The sequence below is a fragment of the Rutilus rutilus genome (genome assembly GCF_951802725.1).
Source record: "Rutilus rutilus genome assembly, chromosome: 19".
NCBI classification, from domain to species: domain Eukaryota; kingdom Metazoa; phylum Chordata; class Actinopteri; order Cypriniformes; family Leuciscidae; genus Rutilus; species Rutilus rutilus.
The window spans coordinates 33,693,640-33,717,263 of record NC_140232.1 but is presented as its reverse complement, the minus strand read 5'-3'; the positions used below and the strand labels follow the sequence as shown (position 1 = coordinate 33,717,263).

General features: G+C 41.9%; 2 long non-coding RNA genes across 2 annotated transcripts; both read left to right on the top strand.

Annotated features, from left to right (window-relative positions):
• The first annotated feature begins 1,532 nt into the window (after positions 1–1,532).
• Positions 1,533–3,405, top strand: LOC311278855. Its single transcript, XR_014625484.1, has 3 exons — positions 1,533–1,706; positions 2,887–3,046; positions 3,210–3,405. It is a non-coding gene; the product is annotated as an uncharacterized lncRNA (long non-coding RNA).
• Positions 3,406–4,444: 1,039 nt separating this feature from the next.
• LOC311278045 lies at positions 4,445–7,381 on the top strand. The gene is made up of 3 exons (XR_014625375.1): positions 4,445–4,689; positions 6,873–7,032; positions 7,177–7,381. It is a non-coding gene; the product is annotated as an uncharacterized lncRNA (long non-coding RNA).
• The last annotated feature ends 16,243 nt before the right edge of the window (positions 7,382–23,624 follow it).

Here is a 23,624-nt window from a genome sequence, read left to right as displayed (position 1 = left end):
TTATTCTTATGTTACATAACTGACAGACAGTGCTATGTCAACAGGCATCTATTGCCAAAGCCTTTTTGCCTGAAATGATTCACAAATATCATATATTGTGTTGCTATGGTGCTCTAAATGGTTGCTAGGGCGTAGCTTGATAGCTTCACAATGATCCTGAGAGACTTATTGGTCGTCTGAGTAAAATGAGCCCGCCCCCTTGTCTCTATGACACTGTGATCCAGAGTTATGTTCAATACAATATCCCTATGCAATTGACCATATAGGAAAAACACATGCTATGGTATTCCAGGGTGACAATATCTAAATAAACCTTAAATGAGTAATTTTGTATTGAATTTATCTTGCTTTCATATAGCATTATGGTTCATAACATTAAAATGTTCTGTTTTACTTCAGAAATTACTGGCACAATTTACCCCCAATGTATTCCCCCAAAGGCACAACTTCCCCCGCACCAGGGGCAAGATGTGCCATGAGACCACTTTTTTTACAAGAGCTATATTTCTGAAACAATTTATTGCAGTATTAACCATGCAAGGATTAAAGGGATAGTTCGCCCAAAAATGATATTTAAGCCATGATTTACTCACCCTCAAGCCGTTCGAGATGCATATGTCAATCTTTTTTCAGACGAACACATTTTCAGTTATTTTAGAAAATGTCTTAGATCTTTCAGTGGTTATAATGTGAAGCAATGGGGTCCAGCTCGTTGAAGTCCGCAAATGAGCATGCATCCTTCACAAAAGTAATCCATCCGGCTCCAGGGGGATAAACGAAGGCCTTCCGAGGGTAATCCGTGCGGTTTTGTCGTAAAAATATACATATTTAAAACTTTATAAAGGAAAATAACTGGCTTCCGGTGGCGCTCGGAGCGCGTTCATGGAGATAGAAGCGTCGTGACGTAGAACGAACGTGACAGCGCAGCCAGAGAGCAGAGCAAAACAAAACTCTACGTTCGTTTTACGTCACGACGCTTCTATCTCCATGAACGCGCGCCGAGCGCCACCGGAAGCCAGTTATTTTCCTTTATAAAGTTTTAAATATGTATATTTTTACGACAAAACCGCACGGATTACCCTCGGAAGGCCTTCGTTTATCCCCCTGGAGCCGGATGGATTACTTTTGTGAAGGATGCATGCTCATTTGCGGACTTCAACGAGCTGGACCCCATTGCTTCACATTATAACCACTGAAAGATCTAAGACATTTTCTAAAATAACTGAAAATGTGTTCGTCTGAAAAAAGATTGACATATGCATCTCGAACGGCTTGAGGGTGAGTAAATCATGGCTTAAATATCATTTTTGGGCGAACTATCCCTTTAAGCACAGCTTTTGCATATTTCACAAGGATTTCATAGAGGGTCATGAATGCACGTGTAAAAGACGTCGGCTGTTAAACTATCAACGAACTGAGGTAAGTTTGGAGTATATATATATAGGCTACGCCTCTTACCTCTTTGATTGGGTTGATTAACAGAGTGTGGTCCACTCGTGTCTAATTATGTTTGATTATCTGAACGTGCTCCTCCCGAACTTTGTTAATAAAACATCATTTAACACATCAGAAAAACATACCCGGCCAAGAGAAAAAGTATCAGACAATCTATTCTCTTTGCCAAAAAGAAACAAAGAAAAGAAAAAAAAAATCAACAATAATCAATAAAGGATATACATTTTTCCTTGAGGAATTTGTGCATCAAGGTAAGTAGAGAGCGATCAGACTAACTGTCACTGAACTGTTAAAGGAGAACTCCGGTCAATTTTAACATTGAGCTAATTTTTTTGTACATTTGGAGTGCTGTCAGTACAGAGAACAACGACAAAAATCGGTGTTGCCTAGTTATCCTCTTTTTAAAATGTGCACCCTGTTGACTTCAATGGGGCAAGTTTTAAGCCTGCTTTTAGCCTCTTAACACCCTTGATGTGTCATTACAAGTGCACAGGTAATGTGAGTGATTCCTTCGGAGTGAACGCGGGTGAATCTGACTGCAGTAGATGTGAAAGATATTAATAAAAATGTTTATTCAGCCAGCGCACATACCTGTATTTATATCCTGTTTTCGGTCGAAGTCCACCGTAGTCGATTGTCGAGTTCACGCGCGTGATCATAGGTACTAAACCTATGCGCGTGAACTCGACAATCGATTACTGTGGACTTCGACCGAAAACAGGATGTAAATACAGGTATGTGCGCTGGCTGAATAAACATCATTTTTTATATGATTTCTTTCAGCTCAATGTTAAAATTGACCGGAGTTCTCCTTTAACTAGAATGACACATCATTAGCGTGTCCAACATATCAACACCAGTTTGTATCTCTGGTACCAATTTCTAAGAGTTGGGATGGGTGGGACATGTCCCCACCACTTTTTTGCTAAGGTCGATATTGGCCACACCACTTTTGAAACATCTTGCTGCACTAATATACCAATACAAATACATAAAACATCTCCAGTTAACTAGCAGAGCATTCATATAGATCGTTTGTTAAAGGAACACTCCACTGTTTTTTTTTTTGAAATAGGGCTTATTCACATTCTTTCATACATTTAGATAGGTGGGTAAATGCTTTTTGTCTTTTAGTTTGACCGGGTCGGCGCTAGCTTAGCTTAGCACAATGAATGGAATCCTTTATTGCCAGCTAGCATGTCCTGAGTAAAAGTGCTAAAAAAAAAAAAAAAAACACGTAATTACTTATGATGTAACTCCACAATTCCAACTCGTCATACTAAAGCTTGGTTGCATCTTATAGTATTATGGGCCAGTAATTCCTTCACATAAATGGCAGCAGGCTGGTCTTGTTGTTGGACCATCACAAAAATTTTTATATTTCCAGATTCTGTCTTTTTTAATTACTTGTGCATTTGCTCATTAAAACAGAGTCGGTGCTTACGGCAACACGCCAATCATGGGGAAGCCAAAGATTAAGATCCATGAAACTGAAATGAGTGAGGAGTTGCAGCAGGACGCTCTTCAGGTCGCTTCTCTGGCTTTCAATCTGTATGAAAACCAAGGGGACATTGCTCACTACATCGTAAAGGTTGGTGCTCTTGTACTGTGAGACTGGAATGTCTCAGTGAAATGCAGTTGTTTCAGTATTGTGAAAATGTGCTGTTTTTTGGTCAGGAGCTTGATGGTGGAGATTGAGTTTTTTTTTGTTGATGTGAGTTTGTGGAACATTAATACTGTGTCTTTCTTTATAGCAATTTCAGAAGAGGCAAGGGGGGACCTGGAACTGCATTTTGGGGGACTGTGGTTTCTATGTGCATCATAAACCGAACGGTTACATCAAATTCTTTTTTGGCGACCTAAAAATTACTGTCTTCAGAAGTGCCTGAGGGTCAGCAATGGTTCAAAAAAGCTTCTTTCATACAACCAAATAATAAAACATGCTCCTTCAGCTCGTGGTTCATGTGTCTTTCTGCTGTGAAATCTGCACTGATTTGTATGAAGTAGGTAAACATAAGAATATCTTCTGTATTGTTATTATATTTCAAGACCAGCACTTAGTTTATTTGATTATCCAAGTTCAAGTTCAAAGTTTATTATAAGCCCAAAGAGAAATTTTTGGTGGAGCATAAAATTTGTAAACATGTACAAAACACACAGTAAACAACAGAAACAGCACACAACATCTTATCAGTTTAAAAGCCAAAGCAGAAGGAAATCAAATGTTTGATAACCCACTCTGCTTAATGCCAATAATCTTACATTGACAATGACATTCATTGATTTTCGATGTATAGCAAAGTACAGATTCAATATAAGATTAGTGAAGTGTTAGTTGAATCCATGTTGTTTTTATTTATTTATTTTGGAAAATCATATTCAAATATGATCATCAGGCTTTTGAGGAAGGTTTATTTGTTCATCTCTCAATCATCATTGTATTGCATTGTTTTAAAACTGCGTTTAAATATTATCTTACTAAGACATATTATTGGCAGATATTGATATATATTGTGTGTCAGTATCTTAATACGGTTTTAAAGATCTCACTGATTTACAAGAATCAGAATTTCATCTTACTTTATGGCCATATAAATACTGTATCAGCATCTGCAGCAAATTGCATATTATTGCTCAGTTTGGGCCTCTGAATAAATCTGAGCTGTTTATTTTTCCCTCCTCGAGTATGAGCTCAATATTCTCACTATAGAGTATATAGTGCTTATATAATAATTGAGCAATAAAATAATTAAGTTATAAAATATTATTACATGCATATATACATGTATAATAAAAATGTATTTATTTATATAAATATTATTAAAATATTATTACAATTTAGAATAATGGTTTTCTATTTTAATATACTTTAAAATTCCCACACATCAGTTCAGGTCTGTTTTGTGATTGCCCGGGTATGTTTTTCTAATGTATTGAAGCTTGACCGGAACGATTACGTATTTCCAGTTATTGTGTGAAAGCGAAAGTTATTCCCAGTTATTGTGTGAAAGCGAAAGGTATTCCCAGTTATTGTGTGAAAGCGAAAGGTATTCCCAGTTATTGAGCAAGAGAAAAAGTATCAGACAATCTACTCTCTTCGCTATAACGGCTTTGCCAACTATTACATTTGCCGACGTTACGAGACTCGTGGAGGAAGATTACGTCACCAAAAAGAAAAAAAAATCAATAAAGGATATACATTTTTCCTCGAGGAATTTGTCCATAATTATCAAGGTAAGTAGAGAGCGATCAGGCTAACTGTTACTGAACTGTTAACTAGAATGACACATCATTAGCGTGTCCAACATATCAACACCAGTTTGTATCTCTGGTACCAATTTCTAAGAGTTACAGTTCATGAATAGTTAGCTTGTCAGTGAGCAGTCATGCCATGTTATTGGTTATCTATTTTTGATAAGAGAGCGTAGGTTGGTGGGGACGGGGACATCCCCTGAAGCTGAGCTGCATCTGTCATTAAAGGGACAGTTCACCCAAAAATGAACATTCTGTCATAATTTACTCTCCCTCAAGTTGTTTTAAACCTGTATGAATTTCTTTCTTCTTCTGAACACAAAGGAAGATATTTTGAAGAATGTTCAATCCACTGGTTGATGATCACACGTTGATCTGATTGGTTACAAGCAGAGCCGGACAGTAACGGAGTACATTTACTTGAGTACAGCACTTAAGTACAATTTTGAGGGATCTGTACTTTACTCGAGTATCATTTTTGGGGAGTACTCATGACTTTACTCAAGTACATTTGAGAGGCAAATATTGTACTCTTTACTCCACTACATTTATATCCATAACTGTGAGTACCCGTTACTTCTAAAAAAAAAAAAAGGAAAAAAAGAAACATCTCGGAAACCCTCAATTTGTTGTTTCCCTCTCAAATGTGATTGGATTGTGCAGGCGCCACTGATTGGGACAGCCAGCAATTACCTTCAGCTTTCCGCCAAAGTCAACTCCATGGTCAGATTTAGATAAGAGACGAAACCATGGACGAAACAATGGATGAAGACGCAGCAGGTCCATCCTGGGAGCGATATTTTTTTCCCCAGGATGGTAGGGGAAGACTCATGAATATTCATTAGGGAAGTCATCCCTGATTGGTCTTAACCCCAGTGACAGGTAGGTTTAGGGGCGGGGTTAGGGAGGTCATAAGACCCCCAGTGAGGGGTAGGTTTAGGGGTGGGGTTAGGAGTAGGTAATCAGACCAATCAGGGATGACTTCCCTAATGAATATTCATGAGTCTTCTCCTACCATCCTGGGAAAAAAAATATCGCATCCCGGGAATGTGCCAACCCGTGGCCCCACCTCGCCAGACTATTTCAATTTTCTGAACAAGTTAATGATAGTTTTCGCTTCAAGTGTTTGCTGTGTTTACCAATGTAAGCACTGTGGCAGTAGTAATGCAATATTTAGAAAATGTACTCTTGTACTCTTGATACTCAAGTACTTTTAAAAACAAGTACTTTAGTACTTTTACTTAAGTAGACATCTGACTGTAGTACTTTTACTTGTACTTGAGTAAAATTTAGCAAGGGGTATCTGTACTTTTACTCAAGTAATGTAGCTGTGTACTCTGTCCGCCTCTGGTTACAAGGTAGTTTGTGGCGTCAGAAACACCAGCGATTTCACAGCGTGTTTTTGAGACTGTCTTTGGTTCACTGCAGTTTTAAGGAGAAAATACTCAGCAATGGCGTCGACTTATGAATTTACACATGGCTTGTCTTAAAGCATATTAAAAACACCATAAAACATGTAATAAACATTAAGAGCTGGATTTTCACCACAGGGGGACTTTAAGAACACTTACGCTTTTGGAACAGCAGAAATATACTGTATTGGTTTCCTCCAATATACTGTATTGTTTTCCAGCGCTGCGCTTATAAACACTAACATATTTTAGGCATTATTCGTTGGAACTTTGATTAGCCATTTTTGTGAACCAAACATCATTGAATTTGCTCTTCCTGGCACTGAGCTAGTTAAATATCTCCACGCTTCTCCCGTGTTCATCATGTAGCGCTGTTTCGTCTGGCTTCGGCATAAAGGCCAATTTTTGTAATTGCACCATTCTACTCTAACAAAATGTAGTTTAATTCAAGCACTTTCAAAGACCTATCTTTGTTTTCACAGACTTTCCCAGCCTTGAATCCATGTGTCTGAAATACTTTCAAGAAGCGTGGGAACCCTCACTTAAATCTTACCGACCCCAAACTTTTGTTAATATAACTCCACAATTCCCACTCGTCATACTAAAGTTTGGTTGCATCTTATAGTATTATGGGCCAGTAATTCCTTCACATAAATGGCAGCAGGTCTTGAAGAGTTGTTGGACCATCACAAAAAATTTAGATCTCCAGATTCTGTCCTGTTTAATTACTGTCGCATTTGCTCATTTAAACAGAGTCGGTGCTTACGGCAACACATCAATCATGGGGCAGGCAGAGATTAAGATCCTTTGTGCAGACATGAGTTATGACTTACAGCAGGAGGTTCTTCAGGTCGCTTCTCTGGCTTCGAATCGGTATGAAGATAACTGGGACATTGCTCAATACATCGGAAAGGTTGGTTCCCTAGAGTTGTACTGTGAGACTGGAATGTCTCAGTGAAATGCAGTTGTTTCAGTATTGTGAAAATGTGCTGTTTTTTTTTTGTTTGTTTTGTTGATGTGAGTTTGTGGAACATTAATACTGTGTCTTTCTTTATAGGAATTTGAGAAGAGGCATGGGGGCGACTGGAACTGCATTGTGGGGAAAAATTGGGAATATGCGGCCTATGTGACTCATAAACGGAACATTTACTTCCGCTTCTCTTATGGCGGCAAAAAAATTACTGTCTTCAGAAGTCCCTGAGGGTCAGCAATGGTTCAAAAAAGCTTATTTTATGCAACCAAATAATAAAACATGCTCCTTCAGCTCGTGGTTCATGTGTCTTTCTCCTGTGAAATCTGCACTGATTTTTATGAAGTAGGTAAACATAAGAATACCTTCTGTATTGTTATAATATTTCAAGATGAACGCTTGAAGTTTCAAACACAGTTTATTTGATTATTCAAGTTCAAGTTCAAAGTTTATTATAAGCCCAAAGGGTAATTTTTTGTGCAGCATAAACTTTGTAAACCTGTAAAAAACACACAATAAACAACAGAAACAGCACACAACATTCTGACATCTTATAAGTCTAAAAGCCAGAGCAGAAGGAATCATGTTAAGATCACGGGACAGAGGATGAGATGAATCTGCAAGAGTAGATCTAGCTTTCTGTAAAACAAACCATTCAGAAATGTTTGATAACCCACTCTGCTTAATGCCGATAATCTTACATTGACAATGACATTCAATGATTTTTCGATGTATAGCAAAGTACAGATTCAATATAAGATTAGTGAAATGTTAGTTGAATCCATGTCAGTTTTATTTATTTATTCTGAAAAATCATATTCAAATATGAGCATCAAATATGATCATCAGGCTTTTGAGGAAGGTTTATTGGTTCATCTCTCAATCATCATTGTATTGCATTACATTATATATATATATATATATATATATATATATATATATATATATATATATATATATATATATATATATATATATATTATAATGTCAGTATCTGCAATACTGTTATAAAGATCTCATTGATTTACAAGAATCACAACTTCATCTTGTATGCCATATAAATACTGTATCAGCATCTGCAGCAAATTGCATATTATTGCTCAGTTTGGGCCTCTGAATAAATCTGAGCTGTCCCCCTCCCCTCCTATTGAGCTCAATATTCTCACTATAGAGTATATTAGTGCTTATATAATAATTGAGCAATAAAATAATTAAGTTATAAAATATTAGTAAATGCATATGTAAGTGTAATCATTTATATAAATATTATTACAATTTAAAATAATGGTTTTCTATTTTAATATACTTTAAACTCTAATTTATATCCTGTGATCAAAGCTGAATTTTAGCATCATTACTCCAGTCTTCAGTGTCACATGATCCTTCAGAAATCACTCTAATATGATGATTTGATGATTAATGTTGGCAATAGCTGTGCTAATATATATTTTTTTATAACCTGTGATACTTTTTACTGGATTCTTTGATGAATAAAAAGTTTATTATATAAAAAGAGCAGCATTTATTTAAAATAGAAATCTTTTGTAATAATATACACTACATGTCAAAGGTTGGGGTAGGTAAATTTCTTTAAAAAGAAAGTAATACTTTTATTCAGCAAAGTTGTGTTAAATTGATATTTTTTTTTTTAAGTAGTAAAGATTTATATTGTTAGAAAATATTTCTATTTTTAATAAATGCTTTTCTGTTTAACTTTTTTTATTCATCAGTAAATCCTGAAAAAAAGAATCACGTGTTCCAAAAAAATATTAAGCAGCACAAGTGTTTCCAACATTGATTAAAAATAAATCATCATATTAGAGTGATTTCTGAAGGATCATGACACTGAAGACTGGAGTAATGATGCTGAAAATTCTGCTTTAATCACATAAATAAATTACACTTTACAGCATATTAAAATAGAAAACTATTATTTTAAATTGTAATAATATTTCACAATATTACTGTATTTTTTATCAAATATGATCAAAAGAGACTTAAAAATAGTAATGTTTCCAAACATTTGACGGTTAAATGCCATTGTGTTCGCATTAGTTTCTTAGACTTGATGTGTTGTGAAGAGGCAGAGACAATGGGATCCATTTGCAGCTTTATTAGAGAATGGTCAAGACAGGCAGGGTCAATAACAGCAGACAGGGCAATGCAGGTTATAGGCAGAGACAAACCAGGTAGACAGGCAAGAGTCGAGGCAGGCAGCCAGAATCAGAAGTCGATAAACAATCCAGATCAGGGCAGGCAGAAGATAATCAGCAACAATAAACAGCCAAGGCCAAAACCAAAATCAAACACGGGAAATAACACTCAGAAATGATGGCCGGGGCAGATCAAGACTTCACACTGAATGGATGTGTGTAAGTGGTTTATATATGTGTGTGTGTGTGTGTGTGTGTGTGTGTGTGTGTGTGTGTGTGTGTGTGTGTGTGTGAGGTGCAGGTGTGTAGTGCAATCAGTCCCAGGTAAGAGGCATTATGGGAATTGGAGTTCGGTGAGTATGTTAATATTCCGGAGACGGTTCCCTCCGGTGGTGAAGAGGAGGCGGTGCGGAAGCCTGCTCTGTAACATGATGTCTATAACATTTTTTTGCAGTTTCGTTTGTCTGCTGCGATTAAATTTTCACCTCATTTTGTTTTGTTTAAACATATATTTAGGAAAGTACTTAAATTTAAACCTTTAATCTCAGAATTTTGATATTTTTATCTCATTATGACAGAAAGATGAATGTTATAAATGTGTAGCCTACTATATTATTATTACGAAATGATTTTTTATTATATTATATTGTTTTATGGTGCGTAATTTTAAACACCTTTTACCTTATTTTAATTATTCTCAGGTTAGGTAAAGTAGGCTAAGTCAAATCTGTCCTAAATAATAAGCATTTGAATTTCCATACTTACAATATTTAATCAGACTTCTCCGTGGTCAGTTCAACTCAATCTTTTGTTAAACAGAGACTATGGCAGACGAGCTTCTTAATTTCAATTATATATTTTTTTTTATTAAATACAGGTTAACTAGTTCACATAAAAGGCACTAACATAAAAATAAAAGTAAATCAAACCGAATACATTTACATTTACATTTACATTTAGTCATTTAGCAGACGCTTTTATCCAAAGCGACTTACAAATTAGGACTAAATTAAGCGAGTCATCATGAAGAGGCAAAAACAACAACAACGCAAGAAGTGCTCAGAATACAAAGTTCAGGCATTATTCAGAGTAGCATAAGCATGATAAGTGATGTTTCAAAGGGCAAGTTTTTTTTTAAGTTTTTTTTATGAGGTTAAGTGCTCACGGAAGAGATGGGTTTTCAGCTGTTTTTTTAATGTTGCCAGTGATTCTGCATTCCGGATGAGGCCGGGGAGAGCGTTCCACCAGCATGGAACTGTGAATGAGAATGTTCTGGAAAGTGATTATTTTGTGGCTCTCTGTGATGGAACCACGAGACGTCGCTCGTTGACCGATCGTAGGCGTCTGGTTTAATTACCGAATAATTACAAGCTTTTAACTTCATGAGTTTAACAACTATTCTGGGCCGGCGAGTTTGGGTCCTCTGAAAGCCTATGGACGAGTGAGAAATATGTCAGATTTCATCAAAAATATCTTAATTTGTGTTCCGAAGATGAACGAAAGACTTACATGGTTGGAACAACATGAGGGTGAGTAATTACTGACAGAATTTTCATTTTTGGGTGAACTAACCCTTTAATGTAGATGTTGAAGAGGGTCGGTGGGCAGCCCTGTCTCACACCCCGCCCTTGAGTGAAGAACTCAGTTCGTTTATTGCCAATTTGAATTGCACATTGATTGTTTGAGTACATTGTTTTTATAATGCTGTATGTTTTTCCCCCAATACCTGATTCTAGAAGTTTAGAAAAGAAGGCCTTCATGCCAAATCGAATCAAAGGCCTTCTGGAAGTCTAAAAAACAAGCGAATATTTTGGTTTTGTTTTGGTTGATGTATTTATCAATTAGGGTATGCAGGGTGAAGATATGATCTGATGTTCTAAAATTTGGTAGGAATCCGATCTGGCTTTTGCTCAGGACACTGTGCTCTGTGAGGAAGTGGACGAGTCTCGTGTTGATGATGCTGCAGAACATCTTCCCCAGATTGCTGCTCACACAGATGCCTCTGCAATTGTTGGGGTCTGATGTGTCTCCACTCTTGAATATGGGCATTATGAGTCCTCTATTCCAGGTGTCAGGGAAATGGCCAACACTCAGAACCAAGTTGAACAGTTTCATGATGGCCAATTTAAAGATGGCCAATTTGATGGCCGTCCTCTTGCCTTTTTTGTTGGCAGAGCCTGTATTTTATTCATCAGCTCTTCTTCTGTGATTGGGTAGTCTAGTGGATTTTGGTGTTTGCCAATTATGTTTTCTATATGGTTTAATTTTTCATATATTTGTGTTTGTTTTATATTCATGTCTAATTTGCTATAGAGTTGTTCAAAGTGATTTTTCCAGGTGTCTCCGTCTTGTATTGTAATTTGTTCATGTTTCTTATTATTTATGAGGTTCCAGTTGTCCCAGAAACTGTTTGATTGGACAGAATCTTTAATAGTTTTGGATGTACTGTTCTTTCTTCTTTCTGAGTGTGTTTTTATATGTTTTAAGCTCCTCACAATAATGAAAACGTAAATCTGAATCGTCTGGTTGTCTGTGTTTTTGGTTTGCAAGCTGTCTTAAATTTTTCTTTATTCTTTTACAATCCGAATCAAACCATTTTTCATTCTTTTGTTTTTGCTTATGGTTTTTCTTAGTGGTTTTAAGATTAGATATTGTTGCCAGATAATCAAATATGTAATTTATGTTTTCTACAGCCAGATTTACGCCATCTTCATTATGAGGATAATCGTAATCTATGAAGTTATCCGTGAGTAAGCACACTTGGGGGTGGTCGAGTGCGGCCAGGTATTGTTCAATGCTGTTTTGAACCCATCTGTAAATGTTTTTGATGTTGTACAGCTTACTGGGTTGTGGGTATTCTCTCTCTCTCTCTCTCTCTCTCTCTGTCTCTCTCTGTCTCTCTCTGTCTCTCTCTCTCTCAATTTTCAATTTCAATTTCAATTTTCAATTTCATGTTGCTTTATTGGCATGACAAAAAAATGCATCTGTGTTGCCAAAGCATAAGAACAAACATATATAAACAACAACAAGGAGTAAAATACATCTGATATAGTAATACAAGTAAACAGGATAATTATGATATAGATGCAGATACTAAACACATTCTGTGCATGTCTCAAAGGGTATATATTATATATATATATATATAGAGAGAGAGAGAGAGATAGAGAGATAGATAGATAGATACACACACATATATATATATATATATATATATATATATATAAAGAGAATACAGACAAACAAAATAATAATAAAAATATATATAATATATACCTCTCATACAATTTTCTATTTATTTAGCCTTGTATTGTGGCAGGAGAAGACATATTTAGCTGCTAGCCATGCTGTGCTTTTATCTTCCCCTAATAAAAAAGGAAGCTTTTTGTCCTCAGTGTAGGTAGTGAAGCCTGGTATATGTTTTTCAAATTTTTGGAAATATTTGTTTCTTAAAGGTATAGCGGAGGATTTTTTACTTCCGGGTGGATGGCCTATACTATTGGTCCTCCTAATTGTCAATCATTCTGGTGAATCAATCAAACTTATTCAAAAAGTGGAGAGGGTGTGTCTTATCTAAAATCGGAAAGATCCTCCGCTATACCTTTAAGTCTCCATATTTGGGACATGTACATAGGAAATGTAATTCTCTCTCTCTCTCTCTCTCTCTCTCTCTCTCTCTCTCTCTCTCTCTCTCTCTCTCTCTCTCAGGCTTTGGAACTGTTAAGCTGGACCTGAAGCAATATGCACAATTCTATAGAACTTATGTAGCTCCGCCCCTTTTCAGCGCTGCGTTCGTTGTCTTTTGACTTCCGGTCTCTATTTTCACAGCGATCTTGCGTGTTTATTAATGAACGGCTCGTTTTCAAATCTTCCCAGTCGACTGACATTAGTTAAGTCATCTGCTTTAAACATTACAGTCCTCATGATAACTTTCGTTAACTTTACATTAAGTAAATCCACTTCAAAAGCGAATTACTCCTGGACAGCAATGCCATAGAAATATATAGAGCGAACGCAAAAACAGAAGTTCAAAGACAATATTCCAAAGATGGCGGCGCCCTCGTTTCTCTGGCGCATAAGGTCAGTGGACTCAGCGATTTTATAATCACCATCAATGAGGAATCTTCTAAAGGCTGCAGGAGTTGTAAAGGGGCGGCAGTGGCTCGGTGGTTAATGGGTAGGTTGTCTACAAACCGAAAGGTTGGTGGTTCAATCCCCGGTTCCACCTGACCAAGTGTCGAGGTGTCCATGAGCAAGACACCTAACCCCAGCTGCTCCTGACGAGTAATGGGTGAATGTGAGGCTATGTAAAGCGCCTTGGTGGCCATAGGTCTGTGAAAGCGCTATATAAATGCAGTCCATTTGTAAAGATTGGACATCTAATAACTTCAGATAGATGGATGTCTCCTGAAATGCTAGCCTCCAAGATTGGAATAAGATCAATTTGTCGGACACAAAGACTGTTAAGTGAAATTCTTGAGAGCCTATCGACGGAATTTAAATGCAGTGTGGAAACAACTAATGAAGATATGGATTTAACTTTTCCTGAACTAAGAATAATAATTCCGGCTATGGGTATTTTTGAAGAAAAGGAGGGGTCTTTGTTGACCTTCAAGACATCTGTACTGGACCGTTTCAGTAAAACTGATAAGAAAGCACTGTACGTCACATGTGTAAAAGTCTCACACTCTCACTCTTTAGGAAGAGTTAAAGAGTCAAAATGTCAAGAACTATTCAGATCAGGCTCTTCCCCGAAGGGTTGAGGGCCTTGTACAAGCCTCCCATTGAGAAAAGGTCTGGAGACCTTCAGTGGAGAGTTGTGCATGGGTTAATAGCTACAAACAGATACAGAGCACACCTCGATCCCCAGGTTCAGGAGGGATGTCCTTTTTGTGGGATGACTGAAACTTGTGCCTTTATTTTCTCAATTAGAAGAATGGTGTACGGTTTTGGGAGAAGTGTTTTCACCTATGTTATTTATCTATGGACCAAAATATAGCAGAAATAGAAAGCAGATCCATGTTTTGCTTAATTTTTTGTTTGGGCAAGCAAAAATGGGAATTTGGATCTCACGTAAAAGCAAAATAAATAATGTTGGGTCAACTGATGCAATGTTAATTTTAAAAGGGTTAATTAAAACTATATTAAAGGTGGAATATGCATACTATAACTTGGTTAAAGACCTGGAGACTTTCAATCACATTTGGGGAGTAAACCAATGCATATGTGAATCTGATTTTGATGGTGCTTTGCAAATTTATATTTAATTGTGCTATTGTCTTGCTTGTTTTTTGTGCTATTTATTATTGTATGTTTGTGTTTTAAATTCCTTTTTAAAGGTGCATTGCACAACATTTCATGTTAAAAATACCCGTTTTTCTAACCCATACATGCTTAAACAATTGCCTGATGGGCTGAATGAGCCCTTCTATGATCACTGCGATTGCCTCTATAATCCTGTACAGTAAAATAAACTAGATGTACCGCATCGCGGTACAAAATATGACCGCCGCTCAGGCCTGCACTGGCTTTCCACAAAAATAAATGACGTGGAGTAATTTGGCTGTATTGCGTGTTTATGTATATACCTAAAAAAAGTAATAGTATGTGCATGTCTGTCTGTGTGTGTATGTGTGTGTGTGTGTGTGTGTGTGTGTGTGTGTGTGTGTGTGTGTGTGTGTGTGTGCGTGTATGTATGTGTGTGTGTGTGTGTGTGTGTGTGTGTCTGTGCGTGTATGTATGTGTGCGTACATGTGTGCGCGTGTGTGTTTGTGTGTGTGTGTCTGTGCATGTGGATTTGTATGTGTGTGTATGGGTGTGTGTCTGTGCGTGTGCGTGTGGATGTCAGTGTGTGTGCATGCTTGCGTTTGTTTGTATTCCTGCATGTGTGTGTGTGACAGTATCATCCTAAACCAGCAACCCTTCGCTCAACAGCACCATCTACAGGCCGATGAGTGTACAGTCACTAAATGTGCACATAAATTAATTTATTTTATACCCCCCCATGGATGAAATTCTACAAAACTTAGCAGAGGATACCCCCAGAGGATGTCAAGTTAATCATACACATGAAATATGGTGCAGTTCTGAACATCTCCACTGAAGATAGGGGCGATTAAAGCAGAATAATATTGCATTTTCATTTTTTATGGGAGGGGCGCAAATCACAAATGAGTGATTATGGGCTAGGTTGATGTGGGCCCTTAAGAGCAACATACCATAAAAATTTCTTCATCCTCGGTGCCACGGTTCAGGTAATTATTTAGGAAAAACTGCATTTTTTTGGGTTTGGGGGGGCCCAGCGTGGGGAGGGGGGGGGGGGGGGGGGGAGTGGCCCCCGGGGACCAAACGAAATTTTTCCGTAGAAGTCTAGTGGGGCTACATGCCCACCAAATTTCATGTTCCCCGGTGTTTCGGTGTCCCTGGTATCGTTGACGAAAAATTTACGGGGGCCCCAGCGCAGGGGGGGGAAGTGGCCCCCGGGACCAAACGAAATTTTTCCGTAAGAGTCTAGTAGACCAACATACCATAAAAATTTCTTCATCCTCGGTGCCACGGTTCAGGTAGTTATTTAGGAAAAACTGCATTTTTTTGGGTTTGGGGGGGCCCAGCGCGGGGGGGGGAGTGGCTCCCGGGGACCAAACGTAATTTTTCCGTAGAAGTCAAGTGGGGCTACATGCCCACCAAATTTCATGTTCCCCGGTGTTTCGGTGTCCCTGGTATCGTTGACGAAAAATTTACAGGGGCCCCAGCGCAGGGGGGGGAAGTGGCCTCCGGGGACCAAATGAAATTTTTCCGTAAAAGTCTAGTAGACCAACATACCATAAAAATTTCTTCATCCTCGGTGCCACGGTTCAGGTAGTTATTTAGGAAAAACTGCATTTTTTGGGGTTTGGGGGGGCCCAGCGCGGGGGGGGAGTGGCCCCCGGGGACCAAACGAAATTTTTCCGTAGAAGTCTAGTGGGGCTACATGCCCACCAAATTTCATGTTCCCCGGTGCTTCGGTGTCCCTGGTATCATTGACGAAAAATTTACGGGGGCCCCAGCGCGGGGGGGGAAGTGGCCCCCGGGGACCAAACGAAATTTTTCCGTAAAAGTCTAGTAGACCAACATACCATAAAAATGTCTTCATCCTCGGTGCCACGGTTCAGGTAGTTATTTAGGAAAAACTGATTTTTTTTGGTTTTGGGGGGGCCCAGCGCGGGGGGGGAGTGGCCCCCGGGGACCAAACGAAATTTTTCCGTAGAAGTCTAGTGGGGCTACATGCCCACCAAATTTCATGTTCCCCGGTGTTTCGGTGTCCCTGGTATCGTTGACGAAAAATTTACAGGGGCCCCAGCGCGGGGGGGGGGGGGTGGCCCCCGGGGACCAAACGAAATTTTTCCGTAAAAGTCTAGTAGACCAACATACCATAAAAATTTCTTCATCCTCGGTGCCACGGTTCAGGTAGTTATTTAGGAAAAACTGCATTTTTTGGGGTTTGGGGGGGCCCAGCGCGGGGGGGGAGTGGCCCCCGGGGACCAAACGAAATTTTTCCGTAGAAGTCTAGTGGGGCTACATGCCCACCAAATTTCATGTTCCCCGGTGCTTCGGTGTCCCTGGTATCGTTGACGAAAAATTTACGGGGGCCCCAGCGCGGGGGGGGGGGGAGTGGCCCCCGGGGACCAAACGAAATTTTTCCGTAAAAGTCTAGTAGACGAACATACCATAAAAATTTCTTCATCCTCGGTGCCACGGTTCAGGTAGTTATTTAGGAAAAACTGCATTTTTTTGGGTTAAGGGGGGCCCAGCGCGGGGGGGGGAGTGGCCCCCGGGGACCAAACGAAATTTTTCCGTAGAAGTCTAGTGGGGCTACATGCCCACCAAATTTCATGTTCCCCGGTGTTTCGGTGTCCCTGGTATCGTTGACGAAAAATTTACAGGGGCCCCAGGCCAGGGGGGGAAGTGGCCTCCGGGGACCAAACGAAATTTTTCCGTAAAAGTCTAGTAGACCAACATACCATAAAAATTTCTTCATCCTCGGTGCCACGGTTCAGGTAGTTATTTAGGAAAAACTGCATTTTTTTGGGTTTGGGGGGGGCCCAGCGCGGGGGGGAGTGGCCCCCGGGGACCAAACGAAATTTTTCCGTAGAAGTCTAGTGGGGCTACATGCCCACCAAATTTCATGTTCCCCGGTGCTTCGGTGTCCCTGGTATCATTGACGAAAAATTTACGGGGGCCCCAGCGCAGGGGGGGAAGTGGCCCCCGGGGACCAAACGAAATTTTTCCGTAAAAGTCTAGTAGACCAACATACCATAAAAATGTCTTCATCCTCGGTGCCACGGTTCAGGTAGTTATTTAGGAAAAACTGCATTTTTTTGGTTTTGGGGGGGCCCAGCGCGGGGGGGGAGTGGCCCCCGGGGACCAAACGAAATTTTTCCGTAGAAGTCTAGTGGGGCTACATGCCCACCAAATTTCATGTTCCCCGGTGTTTCGGTGTCCCTGGTATCGTTGACGAAAAATTTACGGGGGCCCCAGCGCGGGGGGGGGGGGTGGCCTCCGGGGACCAAACGACATTTTTCCGTAAAAGTCTAGTAGACCAACATACCATAAAAATTTCTTCATCCTCGGTGCCACGGTTCAGGTAGTTATTTAGGAAAAACTGAATTTTTTTGGGTTTGGGGGGGCCTAGCGCGGGGGGGGAGTGGCCCCCGGGGACCAAACGAAATTTTTCCGTAGAAGTCTAGTGGGGCTACATGCCCACCAAATTTCATGTTCCCCGGTGTTTCGGTGTCCCTGGTATCGTTGACGAAAAATTTACGGGGGCCCCAGCGCGGGGGGGGGAGTGGCCTCCGGGGACCAAACGAAATTTTTCCGTAAAAGTCTAGTAGACCAACATACCATAAAAATTTCTTCATCCTCGGTGCCACGGTTCAGGTAGTTATTTAGGAAAAACTGCATTTTTTTGGGTTTGGGGGGGCCTAGCGCGGGGGGGGGAGTGGCCCCCGGGGACCAAACGAAATTTTTCCGTAGAAGTCTAGTGGGGCTACATGCCCACCAAATTTCATGTTCCCCGGTGTTTCGGTGTCCCTGGTATCGTTGACGAAAAATTTACGGGGGCCCCAGCGCGGGGGGGGAAGTGGCCTCCGGGGACCAAACGAAATTTTTCCGTAGAAGTCTAGTGGGGCTACATGCCCACCAAATTTCATGTTCCCCGGTGCTTCGGTGTCCCTGGTATCGTTGACGAAAAATTTACGGGGGCCCCAGCGCGGGGGGGGAAGTGGCCTCCGGGGACCAAACGAAATTTTTCCGTAAAAGTCTAGTAGACCAACATACCATAAAAATGTCTTCATCCTCGGTGCCACGGTTCAGGTAGTTATTTAGGAAAAACTGCATTTTTTTGGGTTAAGGGGGGCCCAGCGCGGGGGGGGGAGTGGCCCCCGGGGACCAAACGAAATTTTTCCGTAGAAGTCTAGTGGGGCTACATGCCCACCAAATTTCATGTTCCCCGGTGTTTCGGTGTCCCTGGTATCGTTGACGAAAAATTTACGGGGGCCCCAGCGCGGGGGGGGGAGTGGCCTCCGGGGACCAAACGAAATTTTTCCGTAAAAGTCTAGTAGACCAACATACCATAAAAATGTCTTCATCCTCTGTGCCACGGTTCAGGTAGTTATTTAGCAAAAACTGAATTTTTTGGGGTTTGGGGGGGCCCAGCGCGGGGGGGGAGTGGCCCCCGGGGACAAAACGAAATTTTTCCTTACAAGTCTAGTGGGGCTACATGCCCACCAAATTTCATGTTCCCCGGTGTTTCGGTGTCCCTGGTATCGTTGACGAAAAATTTACGGGGGCCCCCTCGCAGGGGGGGGAAGTGGCCCCCGGGGACCAAACGAAATTTTTCCGTAAGAGTCTAGTAGACCAACATACCATAAAAATGTCTTCATCCTCGGTGCCACGGTTCAGGTAGTTATTTAGGAAAAACTGCATTTTTTTGGGTTAGGGGGGGCCCAGCGCGGGGGGGAGTGGCCCCCGGGGACCAAACGAAATTTTTCCGTAGAAGTCTAGTGGGGCTACATGCCCACCAAATTTCATGTTCCCCGGTGTTTCGGTGTCCCTGGTATCGTTGACGAAAAATTTACGGGGGCCCCAGCGCGGGGGGGGGAGTGGCCTCCGGGGACCAAACGAAATTTTTCCGTAAAAGTCTAGTAGACCAACATACCATAAAAATGTCTTCATCCTCTGTGCCACGGTTCAGGTAGTTATTTAGCAAAAACTGAATTTTTTTGGGTTTGGGGGGGCCCAGCGCGGGGGGGGAGTGGCCCCCGGGGACAAAACGAAATTTTTCCTTACAAGTCTAGTGGGGCTACATGCCCACCAAATTTCATGTTCCCCGGTGTTTCGGTGTCCCTGGTATCGTTGACGAAAAATTTACGGGGGCCCCCTCGCAGGGGGGGGAAGTGGCCCCCGGGGACCAAACGAAATTTTTCCGTAAGAGTCTAGTAGACCAACATACCATAAAAATTTCTTCATCCTCGGTGCCACGGTTCAGGTAGTTATTTAGGAAAAACTGCATTTTTTTGGGTTAGGGGGGGCCCAGCGCGGGGGGGAGTGGCCCCCGGGGACCAAACGAAATTTTTCCGTAGAAGTCTAGTGGGGCTACATGCCCACCAAATTTCATGTTCCCCGGTGTTTCGGTGTCCCTGGTATCGTTGACGAAAAATTTACGGGGGCCCCAGCGCGGGGGGGGAAGTGGCCTCCGGGGACCAAACGAAATTTTTCCGTAAAAGTCTAGTAGACCAACATACCATAAAAATTTCTTCATCCTCGGTGCCACGGTTCAGGTAGTTATTTAGGAAAAACTGCATTTTTTTGGGTTTGGGGGGGCCCAGCGCGGGGGGGGAGTGGCCCCCGGGGACCAAACGAAATTTTTCCGTAGAAGTCTAGTGGGGCTACATGCCCACCAAATTTCATGTTCCCCGGTGCTTCGGTGTCCCTGGTATCGTTGACGAAAAATTTACGGGGGCCCCAGCGCGGGGGGGGAAGTGGCCCCCGGGGACCAAACGAAATTTTTCCGTAAAAGTCTAGTAGAACAACATACCATAAAAATTTCTTCATCCTCGGTGCCACGGTTCAGGTAGTTATTTAGGAAAAACTGCATTTTTTTGGGTTAAGGGGGGCCCAGCACGGGGGGGGGGAGTGGCCCCCGGGGACCAAACGAAATTTTTCCGTAGAAGTCTAGTGGGGCTACATGCCCACCAAATTTCATGTTCCCCGGTGTTTCGGTGTCCCTGGTATCGTTGACGAAAAATTTACGGGGGCCCCAGCGCGGGGGGGGAAGTGGCCTCCGGGGACCAAACGAAATTTTTCCGTAAAAGTCTAGTAGACCAACATACCATAAAAATTTCTTCATCCTCGGTGCCACGGTTCAGGTAGTTATTTAGGAAAAACTGCATTTTTTTGGGTTAAGGGGGGCCCAGCACGGGGGGGGGGGAGTGGCCCCCGGGGACCAAACGAAATTTTTCCGTAGAAGTCTAGTGGGGCTACATGCCCACCAAATTTCATGTTCCCCGGTGCTTCGGTGTCCCTGGTATCGTTGACGAAAAATTTACGGGGGCCCCAGCGCAGGGGGGGGAAGTGGCCCCCGGGGACCAAACGAAATTTTTCCGTAGAAGTCTAGTGGGGCTACATGCCCACCAAATTTCATGTTCCCCGGTGTTTCGGTGTCCCTGGTATCGTTGACGAAAAATTTACGGGAGGCCCCAGCGCGGGGGGGGAAGTGGCCCCCGCGGACCAAACGAAATTTTTCCGTAAAAGTCTAGTAGACCAACATACCATAAAATTGTCTTCATCCTCGGTGCCACGGTTCAGGTAGTTATTTAGGAAAAACTGCATTTTTTTGGGTTTGGGGGGGCCCAGCGCGGGGGGGGGAGTGGCCCCCGGGGACCAAACGAAATTTTTCCTTAGAAGTCTAGTGGGGCTACATGCCCAACAAATTTCATGTTCCCCGGTGTTTCGGTGTCCCTGGTATCGTTGACGAAAAATTTACGGGGGCCCCAGCGCGGGGGGGGGGAGTGGCCCCCGGGGACCAAATGAAATTTTTCCGTAAAAGTCTAGTAGACGAACATACCATAAAAATTTCTTCATCCTCGGTGCCACGGTTCAGGTAGTTATTTAGGAAAAACTGCATTTTTTTGGGTTAAGGGGGGCCCAGCGCGGGGGGGGGAGTGGCCCCCGGGGACCAAACGAAATTTTTCCGTAGAAGTCTAGTGGGGCTACATGCCCACCAAATTTCATGTTCCCCGGTGTTTCGGTGTCCCTGGTATCGTTGACGAAAAATTTACGGGGGCCCCAGCGCGGGGGGGGAAGTGGCCTCCGGGGACCAAACGAAATTTTTCTGTAAAAGTCTAGTAGACCAACATACCATAAAAATTTCTTCATCCTCGGTGCCACGGTTCAGGTAGTTATTTAGGAAAAACTGCATTTTTTTGGGTTTGGGGGGGCCCAGCGCGGGGGGGGGGGAGTGGCCCCCGGGGACCAAACGAAATTTTTCCGTAGAAGTCTAGTGGGGCTACATGCCCACCAAATTTCATGTTCCCCGGTGCTTCGGTGTCCCTGGTATCGTTGACGAAAAATTTACGGGGGCCCCAGCGCGGGGGGGGAAGTGGCCCCCGGGGACCAAACGAAATTTTTCCGTAAAAGTCTAGTAGACCAACATACCATAAAAATTTCTTCATCCTCGGTGCCACGGTTCAGGTAGTTATTTAGGAAAAACTGCATTTTTTTGGGTTTGGGGGGGCCCAGCGCGGGGGGGGGGAGTGGCCCCCGGGGACCAAACGAAATTTTTCCTTAGAAGTCTAGTGGGGCTACATGCCCACCAAATTTCATGTTCCCCGGTGTTTCAGTGTCCCTGGTATGGTTGACGAAAAATTTACGGGGGCCCCAGCGCGGGGGGGGGAAGTGGCCCCTGGGGACCAAATGAAATTTTTCCGTTAAAGTCTAGTAGACCAACATACCATAATAATTTCTTCATCCTCGGTGCCACGGTTCTGGTAGTTATTTAGGAAAAACTGCATTTTTTGGGGTTTGGGGGGGCCCAGCGCGGGGGGGGAGTGGCCCCCGGGGACCAAACGAAATTTTTCCTTAGAAGTCTAGTGGGGCTACATGCCCACCAAATTTCATGTTCCCCGGTGTTTCGGTGTCCCTGGTATCGTTGACGAAATATTTACGGGAGGCCCCAGCGCGGGGGGGGAAGTGGCCCCCGCGGACCAAACGAAATTTTTCCGTTAAAGTCTAGTAGACCAACATACCATAAAAATTTCTTCATCCTCGGTGCCACGGTTCAGGTAGTTATTTAGGAAAAACTGCATTTTTTGGGGTTTGGGGGGGCCCAGCGCGGGGGGGGGGAGTGGCCCCCGGGGACCAAATGAAATTTTTCCTTAGAAGTCTAGTGGGGCTACATGCCCACCAAATTTCATGTTCCCCGGTGCTTCGGTGTCCCTGGTATCGTTGACGAAAAATTCAGTAAGGTGACAAAAAAAAACAAAAAAAAACTTTGACAATCCCTATATTATGGAAGCTTGTTTCCGCCACAAAATAAAAAAAATAAAAGTTAATTGCGACTTTTTATCTCACAATTGCGAGTTTACATCTCGCAATTCTGACTTTATTTCTCAGAATTGCGAGATATAAAGTCAGAATTGCGTGAAATAAAGTCAGAATTCTGAGATATAAAGTCAGAATTCTGAGATATAAAGTCAGAATTCGGAGATATAAAGTCGCAATTGCGTCTTATAAAGTCAGAATTCTGACTTTATATCTCACAATTGCGAGTTTACAACTCGCAATTCTGACTTTATTTCTCAGAATTGCGAGATATAAAGACAGAATTGCGTGAAATAAAGTCAGAATTCTGAGAAATAAAGTCGCAATTCTGAGAAAAAAAGTCAGAATTGCGAGATATAAAGTCCGAATTCTGAGAAACAAACTCGCAATTCTGACTTTGCTAGCATTTCCTGTTATTGCCTCTATCACCAGATTGTCATGTTAACGGACGGTTGTAGAATGGAAAAGATTATAGAGGATTATTTTCGGCTCGGTTTCACAAATAGAGAGATCTTGGTTTTACTGGAGGAATCACACAACATAAAGCTTAGTCTCCGGACTCTTGAGAGAACGTTATGCAGGAATCAGTTGTGGCGGAGACGCAATAAAACTGACGAAGCTGAAGTGGCACATTTTATACACCTGCAGCTTCAAACATCGGGACGACAACATGGCTATCGGTGGATGCACCAGAAATGTTGGATGTCCGGAATTATTACAGACAGAGAAACTGTCCGTCAGTTGATGCGACTGTTAGATGGACAAGGAGTTGATCTACGTGCTCATAGTCGTCTACGCCGACGC